Source organism: Penaeus japonicus, unplaced genomic scaffold (assembly GCF_977035675.1).
Source record: "Penaeus japonicus unplaced genomic scaffold, GWHDUDI00000001_assembly GWHDUDI00000009, whole genome shotgun sequence".
Lineage (NCBI taxonomy): Eukaryota > Metazoa > Arthropoda > Malacostraca > Decapoda > Penaeidae > Penaeus > Penaeus japonicus.
The window spans coordinates 6287841-6296401 of NW_028234411.1; the positions used below are offsets into that span (position 1 = coordinate 6287841).

The 8561-nt window shown below is 36.8% G+C and overlaps 1 protein-coding gene across 1 annotated transcript in view; it reads left to right on the top strand.

Annotated features, from left to right (window-relative positions):
• The window catches only part of LOC122257805 (uncharacterized), a 19192-nt gene extending 18243 nt beyond the window's left edge, over positions 1-949 (top strand). Inside the window, exon 11 of the mRNA XM_086539632.1 lies at positions 1-949. This exon is cut by the window's left edge and continues 1573 nt beyond it. The gene's annotated coding sequence lies outside the window, so the exon portion shown is untranslated.
• The last annotated feature ends 7612 nt before the right edge of the window (positions 950-8561 follow it).

Below are 8561 nucleotides of genomic sequence, written 5' to 3' on the forward strand. Positions count from 1 at the left end.
TTGAAGAATGTATACAGAGATATTGGTATTGTATTAGAACTTCCAGTTGAATTAGAAATTTTCCGTTTTAAGAAAATTGAGGTTCTTATTCTCGGGGCTGGATTTTCATCTTTATTTTTCTCTTCATTTTCTATATAATTTTCTTTTTTTATGTATGTATGTGTGTATGTGTATGATTACATTCTAACTACAAACCCACAATAAAAAAAACAGTCAAATATACACATACACAGACTTAAAACACATCTACAGTATGTGTACATTAAATTGTACCTTTTTCTTTCTTTCTCAGTTTTAATGAAGCATTTAGTGTTGGTCTTAAATTCTCTTGCATGCTTTAGAAAAGCATAATGAAGGATGTCATCCTCTATCAAAAATAGTAATAATAGCCATCATTGAAGGTACTCTGAGCTGGCGTGTGGCAGATTACGGAAGGCAGAGCAAATGCAGTTCCTGGAGTCTGTTAACTAAGTTTTGAATAGTCAGAATTAAAGTTCTTAGCCATTTTCCTCCATTGATCCGAGGGAAACAATTAGTCAATTTGGCCCCCCAGTTTAGAGCTTTGGTAAGGCTTTTTCGTTGTCGTCACATTGATGAATATTTAGCCATTATTAGAGGGGACCCAATTCCTGATTGTTTAGCTTTAAGACAGTAAATATACAGCTGTGTTCTCTGATGACCTGCAGTCAGTGATCAAGGCTGCATTTGTTGCTGAAACTTTGTACTTTCTCAGAACTTGTAATTATTTTGCAAGAGACTGAAATAGAGGGTCATTAATTTAATATTGACATGTGTAAAAATATTTAATAGTGTTATGTGACATCAGGTTGGAATTGAAAATTGTCACATAGTTTTAGTGCATATTCTTTTACACCAGAGTTATTTAGATCCAGCCTCTTGCCAAATTTCTGTAAATGTATTTGATGGAGATAATTTGAATATTCGAAAATGAAATGTATTTTATTTATACCTCTATTGTACATATTAGGCATGTGGGTCAGTACCAGAATGCTGTTTCAGTGATTATTTTGATGATATAGTTTTGATTGAAAGAAATATAAATAATACAAAAGATGATAAAGAAAATATCACCCATTAATCTAAAAATAGAAATGCATTGTGTTGTGTTGCTAGAATAATCTTTAAATGAGTATATATGTGTCCCAGATCTGAAACCAGTACAACATGGATGAGGAGAGAGGATGGTAAGTTCTTCACAAAAAACAACATCGCAGTCTCGGAACAAATATTGATACCTTTGACAGAAAAGTTGGATGGAGGAAAAGTCGAACTTATTCTAAGGATAAAGAAAGGAATAATAAAGTAAAATACTCAAAGACGGTTGTGATGTTATACACATTTTGATTCAAGCAGAGTTCCATTAATACTCATGCATTTATTTAAAAAGGTGTGATATCTTCAGTGACAAGTGATCAACAGTTGCTCATAACAAGATTATACCAATGAACTGATACGTCCACATTAGGTCATACGTAATGGTAGGGATTTGTGGGCAAGTAGAATAAGTGGCATATCAATCAATTTCAATTAGCGATTATGCCAATTAAAGGGCTTTGGGATGGGTGCGTCATTCCCATGCACCTCTCACCTGGTACACGTCTGCTAAAGTGATTTTACAATTGACCAATTCGGAAAACGAAATATTCTTTCTATAGTCTATCTAATCGTAATAAATGCTGTTGTGAAAACTAGGAGAGTGGACTGACTTAGTGGTTCTTAATCTAGATACGGGAGTAGGAAAGTTATAGAATTTTAAGAACCCAAATTACAATTTTGAGTATCTTTAAAAGTAGAAATTTTCAAAGACCACGCATTTGATATAGTCATGATGTTGAAGTTTATATATTTTAAAGGGATTGTATTCATAGAAACGGTAGTGTGTAAGTTTTCCCATGCCCTCGCATCATAACATTTCGACTTTTTGAAAATTTGAAGGTACGGGCGAGGTGTGTAGAGGGAATGACTAGCTTCTACAGGGGATGTGGTGGTAAAAGAGGTTAAGGTTAGGCCACTGGGCCAAAGGAAGAAAGGAATTGGGTTTACAATTGCATCACTGCTTTGGATACTAAGGATAAATTTAAGGTTGAAGATCATTTTTCGGAGGGGAATCTTAGTCTACACTGCCGTAAAATCTATATGTAGATATCAAATAACAGTTGCTTAATTTTACATCTATCGGCAAGTGTCCAAAACATTCAAAAAAAGATCGGAGATGCGCCGAAATCGCTTTTCTGCCAGGGATCCTTGTGACGTGCGCCGTCTTACGCCTCAGCTGTTGGTGGGTCAGGTTAGCAGCAACTCTTCAGCAGCCCCCAGGTAGTGCTGTAGTCGCTCCCCAATTCGTACCCAATGAGAAGAAATAATTGATACTACACTTGATATTTCTCTTGGTATTCGGCCTCAATGCTGCAAATATTTTAGATCATTTTGTAATCAAGGACCCACCTCAACCTAATGACTTCCTTCCCCTTTCGCGTTTTCTTTCTGTCTGTCTGTCTCTGCCTCTGTCTTTTTTTTTTCTCTCTCTCCCCATTTCGTGTCTTCTCTCTGTCTCTCTACATCTGTAGACTAAAGAAAACGTGCACCTTCAATACCACATGAAAGGAATACATGTCATCCTTTGCACAGCCGTTATTCACGATGGCAGGAATATCTGCCCCCGCGATCTAGACAGAATATGCCGTGATTAGATACCATCTTCAGTCAATGAGTATTTTTTTTAGTTCATTTTTTTTAAATCCCATTACGCAGTGGTTTTATCATAACCAGTGAGGTTTAATCTATATGTGCGTTATTCTGTTGAGCTTGATCACAGTATCCATCTGTATTGGGAAAAGCTTGTACCATCAGTAAAATCCGCCAGCTAATCCCCACCTTTGCACAGTACGTACGGGTCATAAACTTTCTTTGTTAAAGAGAACAAACGGAATATTTTGTAGAACACCTTAGTCTTCATTTTTATTTTCTCTGTTGCTGCTTTTATATTTCCTCATGTGGCTTCTTGCTGTCTGGCTTAGCCCAACTGGCTGTTTTAAATTTGAACTTTTTAAATTTAACCTTCTTAAGGAATTAACCAAAGTGTGGTAAGTGCAGTAACAAAGAGAGTCTAAGCTTTTGATTTACGAAAACCATTCCTTGATATTAGCATATATGGTATGGTGAACAATCTGAAGAAGCTGGAATAACCTAGGAATTAAGACCACATTACATGTCATACTTACAAAGACGAAAAAAAACGACAAAGCATGCTGTGATGGTATTACATGAGATTCTACCTTGAATGAAAACGGGTTTGTGTACATCGGTTTAGGGCTGTGGTGAGCACGGACCAAAATCCGTACTCATATTAAAAAGTCGGCCAGCTACCTGCACCGTTTGTGTAGGAAATAATGATTCTAGAACTTAAGACAGCTATGCAAATTGTTCAAGGGCGACATCCCTACGTCAATCCTTTGATCACTTTGCATTAAGCCATGACTGCTCATACTCGGTTTCCAACTAAGAATAATACTTCATAAAAAAAGAGAAATGGTTTATCTAATACATGTTCTCTTTCAGTTCATTTGAATATATGACTATTGTTCTTTGAGTTTGATACTGATGTCATTCGTGCATTGAAACATGCCCCTAGACTTAACACTAAACTCTATGGCGTAGGTTAGCGATTGTGTATAAAATGGTTTTGTCCATTATCAAGCTGGATACATCTTTGAGTCAATAAACTAAAGCTGATTGAATAACCTGCGATGTAAATCTTTCAGGCGTATATCGGAGTTTCAAGGATGAATTTAGTTAGGTGAGGGTTTCACTAGATTCATGCCCCCCCCCCTTTCGATGTTGATATTGTGGAACCGATGAGCGACTAGACTCTAACTACTTTGTACCTTATTCAATGATATTTCTGACCATCCACCACACAGCATATATGAATCGTTTGATGTTCAAGACATTTACCTATTTAGTGTAAATGTTAAAGTTAGATTTATCATTTCCCGCATCATATATCAAGACCATAACATTTAGAAAGTACCAAGCAGTCTGCAGTCGTCTATTACATTAATAGAACGAACGATTACATTATGGAATGCCGAAGCTACTGTTTTTTGCACATAAACGAAAAAGAAGAGACAGCGATGTCCTGGGGGAAACACACAAATAAAATGCTGACAAAGTACCATTTGACTTGTTTGTCAAAAAGGCAGTGGTCTAGTACAGGCATGTGAGAATTATATAGAATGCTTATATACGATATCAAATACAGAAATAAATCAATTACATATAGCAGACCAACTAGCAAGGCAATCGCCGGGTCAGGTCAGGTCAACTTTGACTGATGGGTGGTTCGCATATAGTTGCCTTCCCAAGTACCTAAACCCTCAAAAAGAGCTTAATACCCTCGACTGTCACGCCTCCTGCATTCCAGACTACCTTCCCGCATAACCACCATCGGGGACGGCGGATGCGAACCCCTTCCATATAAGCAGGAAATCTGGAACATGCAGACAGACCGGGAATCGACTACGCTACCGCTGACGCCTGATTTCTCCGCCTGTTCATACGTGTTGTGATAGTGTTTATTACTGTGATCATTGTGCTGTAGTGAATATATCTATCGTGTACCATAACGTCAGACTATCTGTAATGTCCAAACCCTGTGTCTGCCCACCATCACAAACTGGTGGCCGTTGGTGGGACCCATTCTACTCACAAACTAGTGTCAGAAATGGGGTGGAAAAAATTACAGAAACTGGTGCTAGCGGTAATAAAACCGCCACCCTCACAGACTCATGTCAGCCTGGGATCGTGCCCGCCTCCTATTTTCTTTAAACTCTGGACCGCTCGCCACGTACTTATATTTTTTAATTAACTCTCACGTGATCACAGCAGTAAATATAACGCGCCAGACAGTGAAATCTAGGTAAGTCAGCGGAAGTGTTGGCCCGTGTCTCAATTTCACCCTATTTTTCTCCGACTTTTTTCAGTCTTTATAACCCCCATTTCTCCCTTAGATTTTTCCCTTCTCGATATATGTGTACGGAAAGGTATTTTTTGCGTTGTAGTGTGTAATCATTGATAGAATTCCTGAATTTTCTTGTTTATCATTATATTTTAGATGTTTATTTATTTACATAGACATATTCATTTCTTATTGATTATTTTTCCGTGCGTGATTTTTATTATCATATTAAATAGCTGCAATCTAATCTCATTCTCAGTTTGTTCATATCTGGTCTAATTCTAACTTGCCTCACCAAATTAACGAATTCGAACTTCATAATTCTTCATGTATCATGCATATGATTTATGAGTTTTCTTCAAACGCAGTTTAACGCAAAATACAGCCGCAGACGCTAAGAGTTGCCGTAAGACGTTTATACAAGCATGGAGCCGAGTATTTCCGAATTGGATTAGTTTCATCATCATTATTTATATGATTATTCGCGTATGTATAGTGTGAATCTTCCATAATTCATGAGATTGATTTTATTGCACCAGCTAATCATTATGGATGTATTAACATTGTCTTAATTTCAGTGACATTTCATGTTTTTTTTCTATTCTTTAACAAATACTGTATGTATTTTAATATGCATATTTATATGTATCTGGAATTACTTATAAAGACATTAACTAGGTCACTTTTCTAGGTAATTTAGTACGTTTTCACAGTTCATTCGCGGTCATTCATGACCTCTCTAAAGTAAAATGTTACATTGCGATAATCAGACCTGTCTATCAAGACGAATGTGTTAATTCAACGATTTACATATATATCTACTTTTTGTAGTATTATTTTTTCGTTTGTTACATACTTTATCTCATTTTATGCAACGTTTTTTTTTTTACTTAATGAGTTGTTTTATCTATTTGCGTATTTCTATTCTAATTTCATTATTATTGTTTTATCATTACAAGTTAGCGTATTATTGAGGTAATATGAAGTAAATGGTGATATTATTCTATCAATTCATTCATTTTTACTTAGACATATATCACTGAATGTAATTTATTATCTATTGCAAACATATACACAACTCACTGTAGATACACCATCTACCCTTAGCAATTTTGCATTAACTGTTCTTATCTTTCTGTTCACAAACATACTTTGACACTGCAACTAGATTGTCATGGCATAAACGAAGATTCAGTAACTCGGTAGGACGACGTGTGCCACCCACAATAATTATTTTATCGCCCTTGTTTTGTTGAACATTAAGTGGATAGTTGCTTGCTTTATATTTCTCACCTCAACCATATCTTTCTACTGATCCCTCCTCTCCCAATCACCTATCTGATTGATTTTTATGTTGACGACTGAACACTTTCGTAATGATAATGCTTTTGGACTTAGTTTCAATTTTCATACACTCATTCATTATTTTTTTTAATCAATCTTGGCTTATCAGCACCACTTTGAGGACAAGATTCGGTTTTTCATCCCATTTACCTAGTCTTGACCTAACACGGACCACCTCCACAATGAGATCTGGGTATGTCTTTTTTCATTAATCACAACGACCGCCAAACTGGTCATTTAGCCACGACGGTCTCACGAGAAGACGTCTATTGTACCGACCTGTAATACGGTCCTCTGCAAAGTACCGCGAGCACGATTACTTTCCGCCCGGCGCAGCTCCGTCAGTTTTTCGACTAACAGAGCCATGAGTATTGCTCCCTGAAGCAAATTGACCTAACACACGGTCACATTAATAATAATAAGAGATACCGTCAGCTTTTACTTCCAGATTTCTTAGAATGTCGCACATGGGCAATGAATTCCTTTTGTTTTGTGATCCTATTTTTTCTTACACTGGATATTACCTTCCCTTCTTATTCCAGGCCTCCCATCACAATTCAAAACATAATGTGCGTTCTCCGAAATCCAACTTGGTATACCTATATCTACTCTTTATATTTAGTGTACTTAATCTACATTTTTCAGAACTACTACAGCCAAGGTCACGTAATTTGAATTATCTTGACATTGTATTGCAATATGTTTTCATCTTCCCTGCATATGTTCAATAATTTTCTTTATCGAGTTTATTCCAGCAACATATTCTAACGTTACAATTGTTGCACTGGAATTCATGTCTCCCTTAGTACTCTTTAACATAATTGCAGGTGTTGATTACCAACTAAGCTAACTTGACCCATTCTGCGCCGCTATCTACATATTTCCTGTCGAATGTGTTGGTTAAACTACATGCCGCATCATCTGTCGACGTGACGCAGAAAGGAACAAGCAAGTTAAGTTAATCATCATTACTTCAGTTATCTCTAAATAATATTTTGATATATCTATATGTCTCTACCTCCCACCTTATTATTTTGACACTGATAATAATCAATGCAATTGTTATGTATGCATCGGGCACTACTTTGTGATTTCATTCCAGGTCTGCAAGTTGAAGATGATTCCATCAGAACGGCTTGGCAAACCAGCCTTGTCAAAACGGATGTCCCGACACCGCCATCTTGAGGACCAGCGCACCTTTGCAACCGATGGGTTTCGTTGCACAATCAGGATGTTCAATCACTCGGGAATAAAGCGCGAATAACCGTTATGTCGGGTGCGTGCCGCTCCCTCGCTCCGAAATAAAGCCCGTCTTATTGCAGCGTATCTGACACTAGTGGCCGTCCTGGGTCCAAAGTAAATGTATTGACGTATCTGTATGCCGGTTCATAACTATGTAAAACAATGTTGGTTAACATTGTCAATCTTGTTTCATTTAATCACAATGTTGGTGTATTAAAACGTCTGATTTGTCTGAGAATCCAAAATAAATATATAAATTTGTTGCCAACTTTACATATCCAAGATTTGTACTTTATAAATTATAATTAAGGGTTTGTTGACCTTAGGTTTGAGAATATAGTTGGGGTGGTTAGTTATGGCATCACCTGTCCTGTTGGTTGTAGCATTGCTATACATTTGATCGCAGATAAACCTAAGCCTTTGCACACGTAGTATTCTCCCTTTCCAGCAGGCTTTGGCTCTGCGTTTTTGTTTTTTTTCACTGATCATAATCGTTAAACAATTGAAGGTTAAAGCTTTTTCTGCATTTTTTCCCCCGTGGATTTGTTAAACATATGCAGAGCGTTTAAGATACCTCTATGCAACTAAATTGTATGTGCTCGGTGCTCTTAAATGTTCTATTAGATAGGCATTGAACACCGTTTACGTTTTCCAATATAGTTGGTTACAACAAAGCAAATGGTATGGAATGCGCTGCATCTCACGTTTTCCCTCCTCGCAGCAGTGGTTGTCATCTTCCCGATTTCCTCGATATCAAATTATCATCTCCCAATACATGGGCTCTAGTTTCCCACCTGATATACTTCATTAACCGTTTTTAAAGGTTAGTTTCTGCAGATGCTATAGTAGTAGTTTTTTGGATGCATCCCCTTTTAAAAGTTAACTAAAGAGTTAAAAAAAATATGGATCAGCTTTACGGTGTATAACAAAGTTAAAACATTCTTACCAAAGTAAAAAAACAAACTATGAAACTTCAAAAGTTAATAAATGATAGGAA